Genomic DNA, 17817 nt, shown 5'->3' on the forward strand with positions numbered 1-17817 from the left:
GATTTGGTTTGATTTAACATAAAATTCTAAAAGTTCAGTTTTTGGCCATATATTGTCAGCATTGGTGAGAGTTTATTCTGACAAGTGTAAGTTTATTCTGAGAGTTTAATGAGAATAAATGATAAATGACAGAATAGATGATAAAAAGCATTTTGTTTGTTTGTATTTAGATGGTAATGAAAATAGAAAAAATGATTCATTGGTCTACAAGAAAGCTTTTTTGACTAGATTGATTTCCTCAAACCAGCTAAATCATGTTTAAGACTTGAAATGTCTCAGTGATATGTCCTGTTACATATCAAAACATATTGTAGCATAAAAAAATTTTAAAGAGATCATTAGAAGCAGAGCCTAGTTTATGTAAAAAATAGCACAATTTAATGGGAAAGAATTGACTGTTCTAAACATATTGTTCGGAAAACTGGCTGTATATGGAGAAAATAAAATTCAGCTTAGATCCTCATCTCTGACTCTACATTAAAGAGTTCAAATGAAGAATGAGTTTTCTTTTTTTGGGGGGAGGGCGGGGGTGTGGATTAGGTAAAGAAAAGAAAAGAAAAAATACAAGAGCTTGTAGAAAAGCTACACATGAATTAAAATATCACGATAGGAAATAGCATTTCCAAAAACAAGGAAGGAAATAACAAAGGGAAACAATAACTATCTAAAGTTTAAAATAGCATGCAAATTAAAAGGCAAAATGACAAATGTATTTGCAATATATGTGACAGAATATTGCATGATCTTATATAACAAGATCTTGTGAATGAGTAAGAAGTGTTTTATGCACCTCAATAAAGGAAAAATGAGGGTAAATACAAACATGGTACCAAGAAACAAATGTAAAACTCAGTAGTAAATAAATTTTTGTGTATATTAATTATATTATTGAAAGCCAGTTAAGATTATGGTAAGACTTTTGCAGTAGCCTATCTGGAAAATAGTCTGATGCTATAGCAGGAACTTTAAAGATAATAGTACTTTTGGTCTTAAAATTTTACTACTGCTGCTACCAATGTATCTTAAAAGAGTCATTAGTTTCTCATAAAGATTTATATTGAAGGGTAATGAAAATGTCATCCCTTTTAAGAATATAAAAATAAAAACTATCTTTCTAACTGTATGACTATAGTAAAATAAGATATATATGTATATCTACAATGGAAATGTTGCCACAAATATCATAGTTTCTGTAAATATTCCGTGATATGGGTAAATGTTAATGGTGTAATTTGAGGAAAAAACAGAATCCACTTACATAGAGTATTTTTTCTAATTCTTCATAAGTAGGTAGATAGATGCATAGGTAGATAGTTAAAAGGCTGGAATAAAATAAATAAAAATATTAACAATGACCATTTCTTGATAATGGCATTATAGTTGCTTTTTAAATTTTTAATTTAAATTTAAATTTTTAGTTTTTAATTTATACTTTTCTAAACTTATTTGTGATGAATGTGTATTACAATTATAATTTTTTAAAAGACATCACCTTCTTTCTGTCCTTTCCTGTCTCCACATCCCAGAGTGACTCTGTAAAATTGACTAACACTGAGCACTGAAAGGGCAGAATTAGAAATGGGCGCAATTGACCCTGAGAGAGCTTGCTTCTCTTCTCAGACTACAGTTTCCTCCTCCTTTCTCTTCCATACCAAGAAGAGAATAATAATTTGTGAACAAGTCTGGCTCCTGAACTAGACCCAAAACCCTTTAAGAGCATGAAAGTCTCCGCTTCCACCCCTGTCCGGCTGCTCCCAGCTCCTCCTGTTGCAACTAAGGTCACCACAGTAGCCAGAGAGGTCCTTTTACAATTTAAATCAGATTAAACTGCTCAAAACCTTCAGATGATGTTTCTTCACCTCAGAGTAGAAGCTAAAATTCTTTCAGTAGCTTTCAATGCTGTCATGATCTGGCCCACGTTATTCTCTCTCAACTTCTCATACTCTCCCCTTCACTCACCCAGCTGCAGCTTCTCCAGTCTCTTTCCTGACCTTAAACCTGTCCACCATGCTCCCACCACAGAGCCTTGACCTCAGCTGTTCCTTTGGCTTTGCATCACTCACTGAAACTGCCCCCTTTAAAATTACAACTCCTAGTTCTTCCAGTCTCTTTTATTCTGCTCTATTTTTCTCACCAGCATTTACCACCTAATAAACTTTAGAGTTTACTTATATACTGTGTTTTTGCCTGACTTTTCCCAGTAAAACATCAGTTTGGTGAATCGTTTCTTCTATTATTATCTTCAGTGCCTAGAATACTGCTTGGCTGGTAAGATGGGCTCAATATAAATTTGTTGACTAAATGGAAGTTCACAGTCCCAGCTCCTAGCACAGGGCCTGGCATAAAGACACGACATGTCTTCAATAAACGTTTTTGATCAAAATTTAAAAATCATTTTATATGAGTTATTTCCCCTTATCAATTTACAACTTGTTTTCTGCTTCCTTCTCCCTGCAAAACTTTACTAAAACAAATTTGAAGGGACGAGGAGAGCTGAATCTTAGCATCCAGCTGTGTAATACCAAATCTTACATAATACAAGTCCTGTTTCCTCAGTTGAAATGCAAAATTTAGGACGTAAAGAGTAAGCTCTCATTTTTCACCATCAAAGCTAAAAATGCTTTCCTTCTTTTAAAATTATTTTGGTAGAATGTTAGCAGAGATCTCTCATCTCAGCAAGTATCTTCTTAAATGTTGTTTTGTCTTTATTTTTCATTTAATATTTATGTTTTTTATATAATGAATATATACAATACCTATATTTCCTCGGTAATTTATTTCCAGGGAAGCCTCTCTCCCCTACCCAAGATACTGTTGATAAATTAGAAAACCTGGATGACAAATGGATACAGCAAAGTTGAAAGTTGATTGTTTAATTAGGAATAGATAGTCTTTATGCAACAGGAAAAGTCTAAGCCAGTCAAGGCTCTTAATCCTTCTGCAAATCAGAGTAAATAACTCTAATACCTTCATAACTTATATACCTATAATGCTAAGCTTTAATCTAATTTCAACAAAACAGTAAAAATATGATAGGGACAGAATAAAGAAGTGCAACCAGAAACTATCTACTATATTAGTCGCTTGAGGACTGTCATGGTCCCCAGCCTAACGCTGTAAAGGGCAGCAAGTTGTACTCAGAGATACTTTAGGCTCCTGGGACCTGGTGGAATCCTCCTAACACAGAAACAGCATTAACCATCAAATTTCAGGGGACCTCTGTAAAGTACTACATGTTGGCTGAATTAGTGGTACATCAAAGGGAAATTGACTTTAAAAGGAGTCTGAATTATCTTCCTTCCAGAGCTTAAACCTGGGTCGGACCCTGTAGGTTGGCCTAGTTCATCAGCCTTGTTTTCATTCTATTCCAAAGAAGCCTGGATTTAATTTGAAGCTCAGAAAGGCATTAAAAAGGCCCCCTTATATCCCATCTAGTAGGAATGTACTCATCCCAAACCCTAAAGTCTAACTAACCAAGTTAAAGTTCTGGTCTAGTGTCCAGAAATTAAAATTCCCCAAGAATTGGCAAATGGTGAGTACAGTGACATGCCTTAATTTGCATCATATATCCACATTTTTAATTGCTCTCTTTCTCTGGAATGAGGCTTTAACATAATTGCCCTGCAGCAATAAGGAATGCCAGGAGGATAGAATTACAAGGAGACTGACTTTAATTACCTGAGAGGATTCTCCTGACATTTTTAGTTTATTCTTTTTCATAGAAAGAAACAGTCCAGTTTTTTTTATTATAACACCTGGTTTTATTTCTTTTTAATTTTTATTGGGGTGTAGTTGTTTTACAATGTTGTGTTAGTTTCTGCTGTACAGCAAAGTGAATCAGCTATACATATACATGTATCCCCTCTTTTTTAGATTTCCTTCCCATTCAGGTCACCACAAAACACTGAGTAGAGCTCCCTTTGCTATACAGTAGGTCCTCATTAGTTATCTGTTTTATGTATAGTAGTGTATATATGTCAATCCCAGCCTCCCAATTTATCCTGCTCCCCTTCCCTCCTTGGTATTCATAAATTTGTTCTCTACATCTGTGTCTCTGTGTCTGCTTTGCAAATAAGTTCATCTGTACCTTTTTTCTAGATTCCACATTATAAGCAATATTACACAATTTTTGTTTTTCTCTTTCTTATTTACTTCACTCTGTGTGACAGTCTCTAGGTCTGTCCACATCTCTGCAAATGGCAGTATTCCATTCTTTTTATGGCTGAGTGATATTCCATTGTATATATGTACCACATCTTCTTTATCCACTCTGTTGACTCTATTGATGAACATTTAGATTGCTTCTATGCCCTGGCTATTGTAAACAGCACAGCAATGAACATTGGGGTGCATGTGTATTTTTGAATTATGGTTTTCTCTGGGTATATCCCCAGCAGTGGAATTGCTGGGTCATATGGTAGTTCTATTTTTAGTTTTTTAAGGAACCTCCATACTGTTCTCCATAGTGGCTGTACCAATTTACATTCCCACCAACAGTGAAGGGAAGGGAGAACCCAGCTTCGGAGAAGTGTTCCCTCTTCTCCACACCCTCTCCAGCATTTATTGTTTGTAGATTTTTTGATTATGACCATTTGACCGGTGTGAGGTGATACCTCATTGTAGTTTTGATTTGCACTTCTCTAATAATAAGTGATGTTGAGCATCTTTTCATGTGTTTGTTGGCCATCTGTATATCTTCTTTGGAGAAATGTCTATTTAGGTCTTCCACCCATTTTTTAATTGGGTTGTTTGTTTTTTTGATATTGAGCTCTGCATGAGCTACAAGATTAATCCCTTGTCAGTTACTTCCTTTGCAAATATTTTCTTCCATTCTGAGGGTTGTCAGAAACAGTCCAGTTTTAAAGTAGGTACATCTTGAATTTGATCCTGGCTAAAACTCGTTGAAAATATATGTTGCCTGGTGATGCTGTAGATTATCTGTGAAAATAGTCTGTCTGCTGAGTTGTGCTTTCACTGCCAAATGGTAGACAAAACCAACAGATTGTTTATCTCACACTTTGGTATAACTGTGTAATTAACTTAAAGTTGTATAGTACTATCTTGGCATAAAACAGTGGACAATTTCAGAAAAAGAAATGAAGAATTCAAAATAGACTCATGGGGGACCTCTAAGTCTGGCTTGATAAAGTTTATTTACATCAGTAAATACCTTCTACCAAGGTATTGCCTGTCCTCAGAAATGCCATATTAGTTCACTTTTTAAATCTAAAATTGGAATCTTCAAAATCAACAGTAAATTTTTTTCTTTATTAACATAAAACATTTTAAAACTGTGTGTTTGCCACAGGCAAATTATGTGACCTATGATTCACTGAACTATAAAAAAAAAAAAAGAAAGCCGTGATCCCCAAGACAACAGAAAGCTAAACATCTGGAGAAAATCTAGTACCCAAAGATGGATTATACAGTGTGGTAACAGGTGGTGCTAAGAACTATTAAGCTGATTTTAATAAAAAGGGCAAATACCTCCAATAAATTTCTTTCAATAAATTCCTTTAAGCAGGTGCAAGGACAAAGCAAAATTTGTTCTCTTGTGTAAGTATGAAAGAACTTCCTCTTTTTTTTTGCTTTTCAGAATCTTTAAGATGACATTACTCTAATTAAAATATCACTGTATACTATGTTTTGTTTTTGTCATTCAAAAGAAATGTAAATAATATATTATCAAAGTAGCTAAATATCTGGAACAACTGTCTACATGCTGACAGATTAAATGGAGGAAAATAAACCAGTCTAAAAATGTAAGCCTACTTTTCTTTCCTTTAAAAGGAGTTAAAATTTTGTTTGAAACTAAGTCCAAATTATAAAGACATCTTAGAAAAACAGCCTTTAAAAATTAAAGGAAAATCCTGAATCTCAAAGGAAGTTTCCATTTTATCTCAGGTTGGCCACTTCTGTTTCCCAGGCCTCAGTTTTCTCAGCTCCAAAGTAAAAATAGGAGACAATTTGGTCTCTCCATATTAAAAAATGTGGCATAAATCTAAGACTTGGGGTAATTTTCTTAAAAACATATAAAGGCTCAGCTTTCCCATTTTGGACCCAAGATAGCCAAGTAATAAAGATTCAGACAAGAAGTGAATCCAGCTAGACAGAAAACTCAGTAAATGGAGGTCAAGTTTTAATTACCTGTAAACAATGAAAACTCTGAGGGTAATAGACCCTGAAATATTGTCTGGATACTTAAATACTGTGACCACCTAAATTTCTTTATAATTTTAGTACTTACAGAGCTGGGATCTATAAACTGATATCTTTCATTACACTTTTAATCCATGCCATGCCAGGCATAGACTCTTTATGGGCAGCACCAACAGAGGTGTGCCATGCCTAATCTGTTTTGCAGATTCACACACTGATGTGGAAATGTTTGGTGACTCATGAAGTCTGAATTTTCATTTTTAAAAAATGTTCATATTTCAATACATTTTTCCAGGATTTATGAAGTGGAGGCCAAAGGATATGTGATATAGAATAATTTAATTTCCTATCTGACACAAAACACTTCTCAAATTATTTTTAAATGATTGTTTCTTTCTTCCCAAAGTCCATGAAGCCATGTAGTCTAATCTGTACATCACATAGTTTTTGATTGTTTGACTTGCATCCTAATATTATAGCAAAGTAAAATTCTATCAATGTAGAGTTTGATTTATTTTCTTACGTCTGCATGTGGTTCCTAATATGTGCTGGTTCCTAATATGTGCTACAATTCAGGTTTCAGAAATACTGCTTTTGACACGTTACTAAATTCTCTCCATATTTATTTCTGAAACAGCACACACCTGCTTCACCACACAGCAATTTCTATTGATATATTTCCCTATGAAACCAAAAAAAAATTTTACACTTATATTTGTAAATATAGAATTCAGAAGCTCTCTGGTTCTAAGATATTTTAGGGAGACAAATTCATAGTAATGCGGGGGTTGGTTCAGCTGCTTCTCAAAAGCAAACCATAATGAATCTGATCTTTGTTCCATTCTTCTTATATAGCTTCTCACCTCACAGACTGAGAAACTCACAGTGAGAATGATAAAGTTGCCATTCAGTGAAGATGATTAGAGAAGCCCTGTGAATTTTTTAAGCGTGAATAAGACCGTGCTTAAAAGAACGCTGCTGAGATGCAAGCAAGAATGGGGCACTGAAAATATTTCCAGATGCAGCCCCTTTCCTTTAGAATTAGCATTTCTGTTTCATCCCAGTGAAGCTGTTCTATTCTATGCTAATATAACAAAATATTGTAATATCACATCCATTTTTATAACCACAAAGAATGATGGGTCTTTTTTTTTCAATATGACAGTACCATGCCAAAATAACTCGTCTATTCAGTGGAAAAAAAAAAAAAACAATACACAAGAGATTTGGCATGGCAACTTATCTTCTACCTTTTCTCCAGCCCCCACAATTATGCTCCCTTTTTTCCCTCTCCTTCGTGCTCTCTCTCTTTTTCCATTACTCCTGAGTCAAACAGGGAAAAAATATGGCTTCTACCTTCAAGGAGCTCAGAACCAGCAGAGAAAACAGAAAATTAGTTAAAATAAACTGCAGTGAGTATTATGATAGGGTAGAGGATAGACTAGAAGCAAAGTGTCATGGGAGCCTGGAGAGGAAGTCACCACCAGTTGAGACCTGTGGGGTGAGTTGGAGCTAGGTGAACAGGGAGGGGATCCTAGGTGAAGACCCAGAGGCAGAAGAGTTACAGGTGTTCTAGGTACTGATAGAAGTTAAGTATGGCTTAAGGGTAAAGATGAAGCCAGCTTTGGTAGAACTTGCTAGCCATGTACCCAAATTCATTGTGTCTTCTTCCTGGTTATTCACCAACACTGTATTTCCCAGCTTCTCGCCCTTGCATTTAGGTGTGATTGTGTGACTCTTTCCCACCAATAGAATGGAGCAGAAATGATGTATGTCAGTTCTGAGCCAAGGCCCACTCCCTCTTTCCCTTTGTTAGCTGGATATAAAAAATGCAAGTTCCCAGAGGAGGCCGAGCCACAAGTGGGAAGAACCTAGATCCTGAGACGCAGGAGCACGGCCTGCCAACAGGAACCTTTTCATGGACTGCTATCTAAACAGAAGTACACATCCATTGTGTTTGAGCCATTACACATTTGACCTGCCTCAACTAACACAGGAACTAAAAGGTGTGGGGCCTTGCAGGCCACGTTAAAGAGTTTGATCTTTATCTTAAGGGCAGTAGGGAACCACTGACTGGGAAGTGTCATGATCACAAAACCAGTTCTCTTTCATTTAGCTCTATCTGTAATGAAGGAGAAGTTGTTGCTGCTAATAACTTAGATAATTTCCCCCAGGTTTCTGCTCCTCTCCCATAAAGAATAATATATGGCATGATTTATTCATATAATTTTAGTAAATACCAGTCTTAATACAGATAATAATCACAAATGTCTGGAGCTTGCAATGACATAATAGATTATTTTCTCAAAATCCCTTATTGCATAGAAAAAGAAGGACTGTAAAGGTGGGGCGTTTACCCAAAGTCACCTGGGGATGTTAGGAGCCGAGTGGAGATCAATGGCTACAGCCAGGTTCTCTTGTTCACAGTCGAAGGCTTCTTCCACGGTGCCCAGCTGTTTTAAGTCCTTTAGCCCCAGTGCTTACAACAGATTGGATTACTCTGGGGAAATGAATTAAAGCGATTAACCATTGAAAAGTTATAATTTTGGCAACAGTTTTGTCTCAAAATTTGGAATCATCTGTATGTAATTTTAGAAATATAGAGATGCAATGAATTATTTTTTTTACATTTGTTTAATTGATGTTTTATTGAACAGAAGTAAATGAAACATTTTAACACCTTACATCTCCTTGTAAGAAACATCTCCATCAGCTAAAGAGAATCATTTTTATGATGTTCTTTGTTTTATAATTTTATGTCTTTATAATCTGAAACTCCCCATATGCTTTTTTCTGAACTCATTTTCTGGCCTTGAAAGGAATTGCCACAGTGTGTAAGCCATTAGAAGAATATCTGATGAAACTGAATTGGCTTGGATTGGCATTTTGCTTATACTGTCGAATATTAAGAGATAAAAAGCACTATGTCAAAAAAAAAAAAAAGCACTATGTAGAGGAAGTTGCTTTTTAATTTTCCTGGGGTAACTAAAAGCCCATGGCCGCTGGTGGGGAAAGATGATAGAAATGTATCCATCAGCAAATATGAGTATAAGGAGAGTTGTTGCATCTATCGAATAAAAATGAAGGAACATTAGAGTAACTGACAGAGCAGGAAATGGGAAACTATAATAAAGCACATAATAGCACATATTAAGAAAGTAGTACCCAACATGGACATTTTTCTGCATTGATATTAATTTGGTGTCAATATAGATTCAAAGAATGGAAAATCTTAGTCACTAATGGCAAATTGGAAATTAGCAGAAGTAATATAAATTAACGTAATATAAATTAAAACTAGCCAATAGTACATTTGCAATTAGCTCTGTATCCTCTATTCCTATAAAAGAGCATAATCCGTCAGTGATTGTAAATAAATAAATCTGTCTATAATAAGATAAAGCACCAGTAAGGGTGGATCTTCCACTAATACACAGAAATCATTTCAAAACAAGCTTGAAATATCATGTGAATCTAGACTTCCCACATTTATGGCTCGTGATCATAAGCCCAAGAATAGGTTATAACCATCTGTACTTTGGAAATGCTTTTACAAATGAATACTCAGATTATATCAGGGATAGTAAATGAATATCGATGATATGTAAGACAGCCAGATCTAAGACAGCAGCAAACTGACTGGAGGTAGAGGATGTGCTTATTGGAGGAAGAGATCAACCATCCAGAGTAGGTCTGACTTTGGTCAGGAAACTTGTCTGTGCTTCATTTTCCTTATCTGTGAACTGGACATGATCAGAACTACCTTACAAGCTTTATCTGGGAATCCGGAATTTTACACACACACATACTCAACACATAGTGTCTGGCATTGTATCTGACACATACTAGGCATCTGAAACAATGTCTAAAACAATAAAAGTAGTTTTATTGTCATCATTATTATTCTTGGTGTTACCTATATTGCGATGGTGATGGTCCTTATTATTACATTAAGCTTGTCAGAGTCTCCAACGACTAGATCAATACCTTGTTTCCTTTAGAATGAATTGAGCAGTGAGTGATGATATGAATATTTAACTGAATGGTCATTACTTAAAGAGAGATGAAATTTTCTAAATATATACTGTATATATAATTACTGTGTAATTTCTAGTTATATACATATATAATCATTACCATTAGGTAGAAGAATACAAAGATTTTCATTCTTCTAGGATTAAAAGAAACAATATTACGCCTCAAAGTATGGTTACCGGTTAGTTGCTTATTTCATGAGAAATAGATAATTTGCCAGCTGTTATCTGAAGTTTCAGCACCTTGTGTTAAAGCTGTATGAAAGTACTCTTCATTTAACAACAATGGGTAAAACGTGGTTAACTAAAAAAAGAAATGCTTAAAGCGTATTATTTCATGGTGGCCCTGGAGAGCACTGGACAGAAAGTTCAGGGTAATCTATAAAAAGCAGGGTGAAGGGAGGGGGTGATGAAAGGGGCCAAGAGGCTAGGGGGCCATGTGAATCCATGTGGAAAAGTGATCAGTGCTGGAGAAGGTTAAATTCTCAGTCCCTGAAGTCTTGCTGTTGTGGCTACAGCCCAAGAAAGTTAATGAAAGAAAGGAGCACTGACAACTCCTGCTGCTTCGACAGGAGCTTACCACCTCATTACTGGCCAGATTCTTACAACCAAAAGAAAAGAATACTCCTGCCAAGGAAAAGAGTAAGAGCTGGAGTGAGAGAGTCATCCAAGCAAGGCATTGCTGATATTGGATGAAGATCAAAGTAATAGCAAACAAAAGGAACTGGACAAGAAATAGCTGAGCCAAGACCTATGACCACAGACTAGACAACTATCCAAACCCTAGGCAGGAGAGATGGAAAGAACCCGTTAAATCCTTTAGTCCTCCCTACCAAACAGGAAAAAGTAAATGAAGTGACACCATCTGCTCACTTTCCCAGAAGAGAGAGTTTCAATTCCTCATGGTTAGCAATGCAAACATTTTCAAAAGCATTACTCTAATTACAAATGATTAGAAATGATCCCTAGAAGTAAAGATTTAACTCACGGTGTGCCTGACTAATGAACGTTTTCTGTGCATCCCATTGCACTTGGAGCTGACTTTGAAAGCAGTGGCTAGAGATGGTTTCTGAGGTTTTAAAATGATCCTTGTAAAGATAATAGGATGCATCACTTTTTCTCTCTGTTTCTCTAAGGGTATGATGCATGATCTTTTTTCTAAAGTACAATAAAATCACAGGGTCTTTCAGGATTAGAAAATGCAGTTTTTACTGTTTTGTTGATGTGTGTAGGTGGATTTGTGATTGTGTGTGCATGCCAAACTGAGAGGGGAAATACAGGTCAACTAAAATTAAATACTTAAATTTATAATAAAACTTCCCATGGAGAAGATTTCTTGTTATAGATTTAAATTCCAGTGTCATCTCTCTACAAGGAGTAAACCATCACTACACCCAATTAAAAATTGACAATACCAAGTGTTGGTAGAGAAGCAGAGCAACTGGAACTCTCATACATTGCTGGTGGTGTACATTTGGAAAGCTGTTTGGTACTTTCTATCCAAGCTGAACATAAGCTACCCCTATCACCCAGCAATTACATAAGTCAGGATATACACAACCAAAATACATATGTATGTGCATCAAAAGATGTGCTCTAGAAGTTTTTTAGCACCCTTAAGCAATAGTAGATTGGATAAATAAGTTGTAATATACTCTTACAGTAGACTACTCTACAGTGTGCATTGGTAAAGTATGGCCCATGGACCAAATCTGGCCACCATCAGATTTTGTAAATAAAGTTTTATTAGAACACAGACACATCTATTCATTTACACATTGTCTATGGCTGCTCTCATGCTTTAACATATTAAAATGGTAGAATTAAGTAGTTGCAACAGAAACCATTATGGCCTAAAAAACATGAAATATTTATTGTATATACTTTTTTTGGGGGGGGGGTACACCAAGTTCAATCATCTGTTTTTATACACATATCCCCGTATTCCCTCCCTTCCTCGAGTCCCCCCCGCCCCAGTCCTCTAAGGCATCTTCCATCCTCAAGTTGGACTCCCTTTGTTATACAACAACTTCCCACTGACTATCTATTTTACAGTTGGTAGTATTGTACATACTTTTGATAGAAAAAGTCTGCTGACCTCTGCTTTCTAGCAGTAAAGACAAATGCACTATGGTTATAGTTAACAACATGGATAAATCTTAAAAATAAAATGTTGAGTGAAAGCAGGCAGACACAATAAGAGAACTTACTGTTTGATTCCATTTATATAATGTTCAAAAGCAGGCAAAATTAAAATAGGATGATAAATGTCAGAAAAATGGTTACCTTTGTGAGGGGATTAAGGACTAGAAGGAAACATGGTAGAGATTTCTGGTTCCATCTCCATGTAGAAATGTTTGTTGGTAAATTCATTTACATTTGTGAACTTTTCTATATATTTCAGTGAAACTTAGCTTAGAGTCAAAAATAGCTTAACCAAAAGTAAAAAATGGAGGGCATATCGTCTTTGCTGACAATTACTTATTTTCAAGGTTTTACCTATCTCCCTATAGTGTTCTTTGTACAGAAGAGAGCAAATAAATGTTAAATGTCATTCATGGAAAATGAAACCATGGACATTAAGGATACAGCATGTTTTATTTATTTTTTATTGAAATATAGTTGATTTACAATGTTGTGTTTCTGCTGTACAGCAAAGTGATTCAGTTATACATATATGCATTTTTTTAGCACTCTTTTCCATTATGGTTTATCACAAGATATTACATATAGTTCCCTGTGCTATACAGTAGGATCTTGTTGTTTATCCATTCTCTATATATAATAGTTTGCATCTGCTAACCCCAAACTGCTATTCCATCCTTCCCCCATCCCCGGCTCCTCCTTGGCAACCACGAGTCTGTTCTCTATGCCTGTGAGCCTGTTTCTGTTTTGTAGATATGTTCATTTGTGTCATATTTTAGGTTCCACGTATAGGTGATATCATATAGTATTTGTCTTTCTCTTTCTGACTTACTTCACTTAGTATGATATACTCTAGATCCATCCATGTTGCTGCAGATGGCATTATTTCATTCTTTTTTATGGCTCAGTAATATTCCATTGTGTATATGTGCCACATCTTCTTTATTCATGCATCTGTCAGTGGACATTTAGGTTACTTCCATGTCTGGCTATTGTGAATAGTGCTACTATGAACATAAGGGTGCATGTATCTTTTTGAATTATAGTTTTGTCTGGATATATGCCCAACAGTGGGATTAGGATACAGCATATTTTAAAGTTGAGAGTCACGAACATGAAAATGAACACATTATCCTAAGTAACAATTTACCACTATACAAATATATATATGTATATATGTATGCTACTTTTTGCCTACTCATAATTCTTGACGGTTGCTACTCATTTTCCAAACAACATACAAAGTCACCCTCTAAAGTGTCCAATCACTACATTTCTACAAGAAACCCTCAAACAACAACAACAAAAAACCATGTTGTTTTGAGGTTGTTCTTTGATATTTGCACCTCCATTGTTATTTAGAATATTTAGAGTTGTTTAGAATCTTTTTTCTTTCTCAGACTTAATTAAAAGAAACCATTACATTTATTAGTATCAGTTTCCCACTTTACTTTTCAGATGGACTGAATACAGCTATAATTGAGTACATGGACACTTCTAATTTTCATTATGGCATATGAAATTGAAAGGCTACCTAGAATCACTTTTTTAAAATTATGAGATAACCCAGATGTGATTATTAATGATAGTATAGAAAATAATAATGTATTTTGGAAATCCATTACAGATGGCTTAAATTTAAGCTCTTTTGCTATCACTTCTCTTTGTTTTTTATCATTAATGTTTAGTATTACTAAGAAATGTCTCTTAAAACATAGTTTAATAAACAAGAAACCTTTTGAGGGGATAAAGAAATCAAAGGATAAATGCTTCTTTTACTAGTTCTGTTGTTAAAGAGAACGTTATATCAGAAAAGCAGCTCTCAGTTGCAGACCTGTATCTGACTTTCTGGCATTGAGTTGGTTTTGGTTTGTTTTTATTTTTTTAATGTATGTGTAATATTAATGTGATGCCTACATATAAGATATTGGAATTTTAAAGTGAATATTCAATGTTTCAAACCTTTGAAAATCTGTGATTTCTTCCAAAGTAAGCTATTTTGATGGTTAGATAATACCTATAAATTGTTTAATAAATTAATAACAAATCAGGGACAAAAATCAAGTGATTTTCTAATTTTGGTAGCCTAAATTATGGCTAGAAAAATTCAGGTTAGCTGTAAAAGCGCAATTCCTTCCATAACATGATTAAAATAAGAAAAGCATGCAGACACACACACATACACATGATGGCAGATGTTCATACAATTTCTGAATGTATAGATTATGAGCATCAAAGGTTATCCATGTTTTTTTTTTTTAACCCACCTACAGTAGGACTCATGCTTTTTAAATGGAAACCTGAGTTTTCTGTAAATTGTTGTCTTCTGCTTCTCTAAGTTCCGTGGAAGTAGAGATGTGTGTGTTTGCTCAACATTATTTTTCCAAAGGTAGTATAGTACCTGAAACATAGCAGGACGTCAATGAGTATTTACTGCATGAAAATAAATAAAGAAGGCAGATAAAATGGACCGCAAATAATAGCAACAGAGCCATCAGATAAGAGAAACTTCAAAAAATATATAATCTATTAAGTCAGATGTGAAACACACAGTCAAGGGCAGGGAAAGGGGGCATTTTGAGGCTGTGAAAGCCCTTATTTGTTCATATCAAATCACAAATCAAATTCAGTTAAGACATAAATATTAGCAGGGGCTATTTCAGAATGATAGAGTTAAAAGTGATGAATGTTCATTTTATTTTTAGGTGTTTTTCAAATATTGTACAACAAGGTTTATTGTTTTATAATTAGAAAAAATGTGACGTGAAGGAAATTAAAACACTTAATTCAACAAATTTGTACTTATAATTGTCTAGAATGCTAGGCATTATTTGGGTATCTACATGTAGATATAGTAAAAAAACAAAATTCCTACCATTCAGAGCTCAGACTTATGGGGAAGACAGACATGAAAATGAACCATTGTAATCAGTATAACGAGTACTGCAATAGGTGTATTTATTAAGCACTAGAAAGCACGCAGTCAGCTGTGTCTGTGTGTGTGTGTATGTGTACTAAGGCAGAGAGGCCTGAGAAGTTTCACGGAGTAGGTGATCTCTAAACAGTTTCCTTCAAGGTAACAGTTAAAGGAATTATTAAATGAACCATTATGTTTAGTAATAATGATCTTAAACCACTCCATTACATTTTTATTAAAATTATAACACCTAAGGGAGTTCAACTCAGTGATGGATGATGCCTTAGAGGACTGGGACGGGGAGGGTGGGGGGGAGTCGAGGGAGGGAGGGAATACGGGGATATGTGTATAAATACAGATGATTGACCTTGGTGTACCTCAAATACTGGTACAAGAGTGTAAAGCAATTATATTCCAATAAAAAATAATAATAAAATAAAATAAAATTATAAAATAATAAAATAAAATAAAATTATAACATCTTGAGAAAACAACCTGATGAATAAGCTAAACCATTTACCATTTAAGTAATAATCACCAACATGAAGTGAGAAAGGAGAAAGTAATGGGAAATATTTGTAGATGGAGAAGAAAAGGAAGTTTTCCTTTTTCATGGCATGTCAATGTTAATTGAAGATGAATGAGTTTTTATGTAAGTAGTTCCAAGATTTTGTTATTTTGGAAAATGATAAAAGTTTTTTTTCTTAGTGATCAATCCTAAGATAGAACAATCTGATGATCCCATAAATTTACCAAAATCATATGAAACTAGGAGGTAAATGTTGCATTTATTTTTTTAAAGCAAAAGAAAAACAAAAAAAGAGAGATAGAAAGAAACCTGGGAAATGAAGACCATTATGTTTCCTATTACTTGGCCTGCTTTTGTATATGCATTTTTTAAAAAACCCTGAATGGAGGATTAGTAAAAAGTATTTTCTCCTCCTCTTCTGGAAACTTGAAATTAGTGGGATATTTACACACACACACACAGACACACACACACAAAGACTGAGTGTGACAAGAATAAAAGCATCAAAGGCTTGAAGCCAAAGCTATAGTCATATCAATGCCTCATCCTTCATGAAATACAAATATTTAAAATATATTCCACCTGCTGGAGGGACCTTTTGGAATGTTTAACTGGTTAATGAGTTAAGTAACATCTGATTTCAGGCAGTTGACTTTCCACCTTTTTAGTTGCTTAAATAGGAAAAGCTTTGTTCCAAGGGTGATTTTTATTATCATTTTCTGAGTTTTGTGGAGGTTCCAAAGAGTGAAACAAATGTAATAGGATGGTATCTTCATTGCTCAACTGATTAAAAATAGTTTATTTAATATATAAAAGCTGAGGCTGTCCAATATAAAAATGCTGCTTAGTCATCTTGTCCAAGGAATCAATTACTGAAAAGTGTCAGGACTTAACCCTCAGCACATCTTGAAGGATGAAAGTTAATAAGCCATGAAATGGAGGCTTGCTCTTTACAAGCCTGGAGCTGAGAGTGAAGGATCTCCAATGGTAGTAAGTGTTTTGGAAGGCTTACCTTTTCTAGGTTTTATTTGGGAGGTATTAGGCACGTATCTTATCATCTAGGCCACCATGATTAGACATCTGCAAAAATAAACAAGAAATCATAAAAGCCATTTTGCATAAAATGGCTTGTATTTGAAGGGATGTTTTTTAGGAAAAGCTTGTTTCAGAATTAGCCCTGGTTCTATGGTGGTCTCTAGGTATAATTGCTTATTCTTTACATTCAGTGTGCCCTCAGCTGGAGCTGGCAATGATCATTTTCTAGATATAAAGGCATTTAGCAGATGGATTGGGGACAAAGTATACCACCTGCAGATGCAGTATATGTTAACTAAAACTTGAAAGCAGATATATTCTTTACCTTTCATCCAAACAATAGGTCTATATTGTTAGATACATTAGAGGGATTCTTGAAATTATTTTTCCATAATAACAAAGATGGACCTAGAGTCTGTCATACAGAGTGAAGTAAGCCAGAAAAAGATAAACACATATGCTAACTCATATATATGGAATCTAAAAAAAATGATACTGATGAACCCAGTGACAGACAGGGCAAGAATAAAGATGCAGATGTAGAGAACGGACTTGAGGACACGGCGGGGGGTGGGGGTGATGAAGGGGAAACTGGGACAAAGTGAGAGAGTAGCACTGACATATATACACTACCAAATGTAAAATAGATGGCTAGTGGGAAGCTGCTACATAACACAGGGAGATCAAATCCATGATGCGTCATGACTTGGCTGGGATAGGGAGATTGGGAGGGAGTCGTGGGTGAGAGGGGATATGGGGATATATGTATAAATACAGCTGATTCACTTTGTTGTACAGCAAAAACTGGCACAACAGTGTAAAGCAATTATTCCAATAAAGAGATAGATAAATAAATAAATAAGTAAATAAAAATAAAGGAGGTTAGAATTGGAGATAATATATAAAAGAAAAGGTTTTTAAGGGGGTATGAATTACATCCTCATTTTATAGAAAGAAAACAATATAAATATAATAAGATACGTTCTCTACCCATCATA

Source organism: Hippopotamus amphibius, chromosome 6 (genome assembly GCF_030028045.1).
Source record: "Hippopotamus amphibius kiboko isolate mHipAmp2 chromosome 6, mHipAmp2.hap2, whole genome shotgun sequence".
In the NCBI taxonomy this organism is placed as follows: domain Eukaryota; kingdom Metazoa; phylum Chordata; class Mammalia; order Artiodactyla; family Hippopotamidae; genus Hippopotamus; species Hippopotamus amphibius.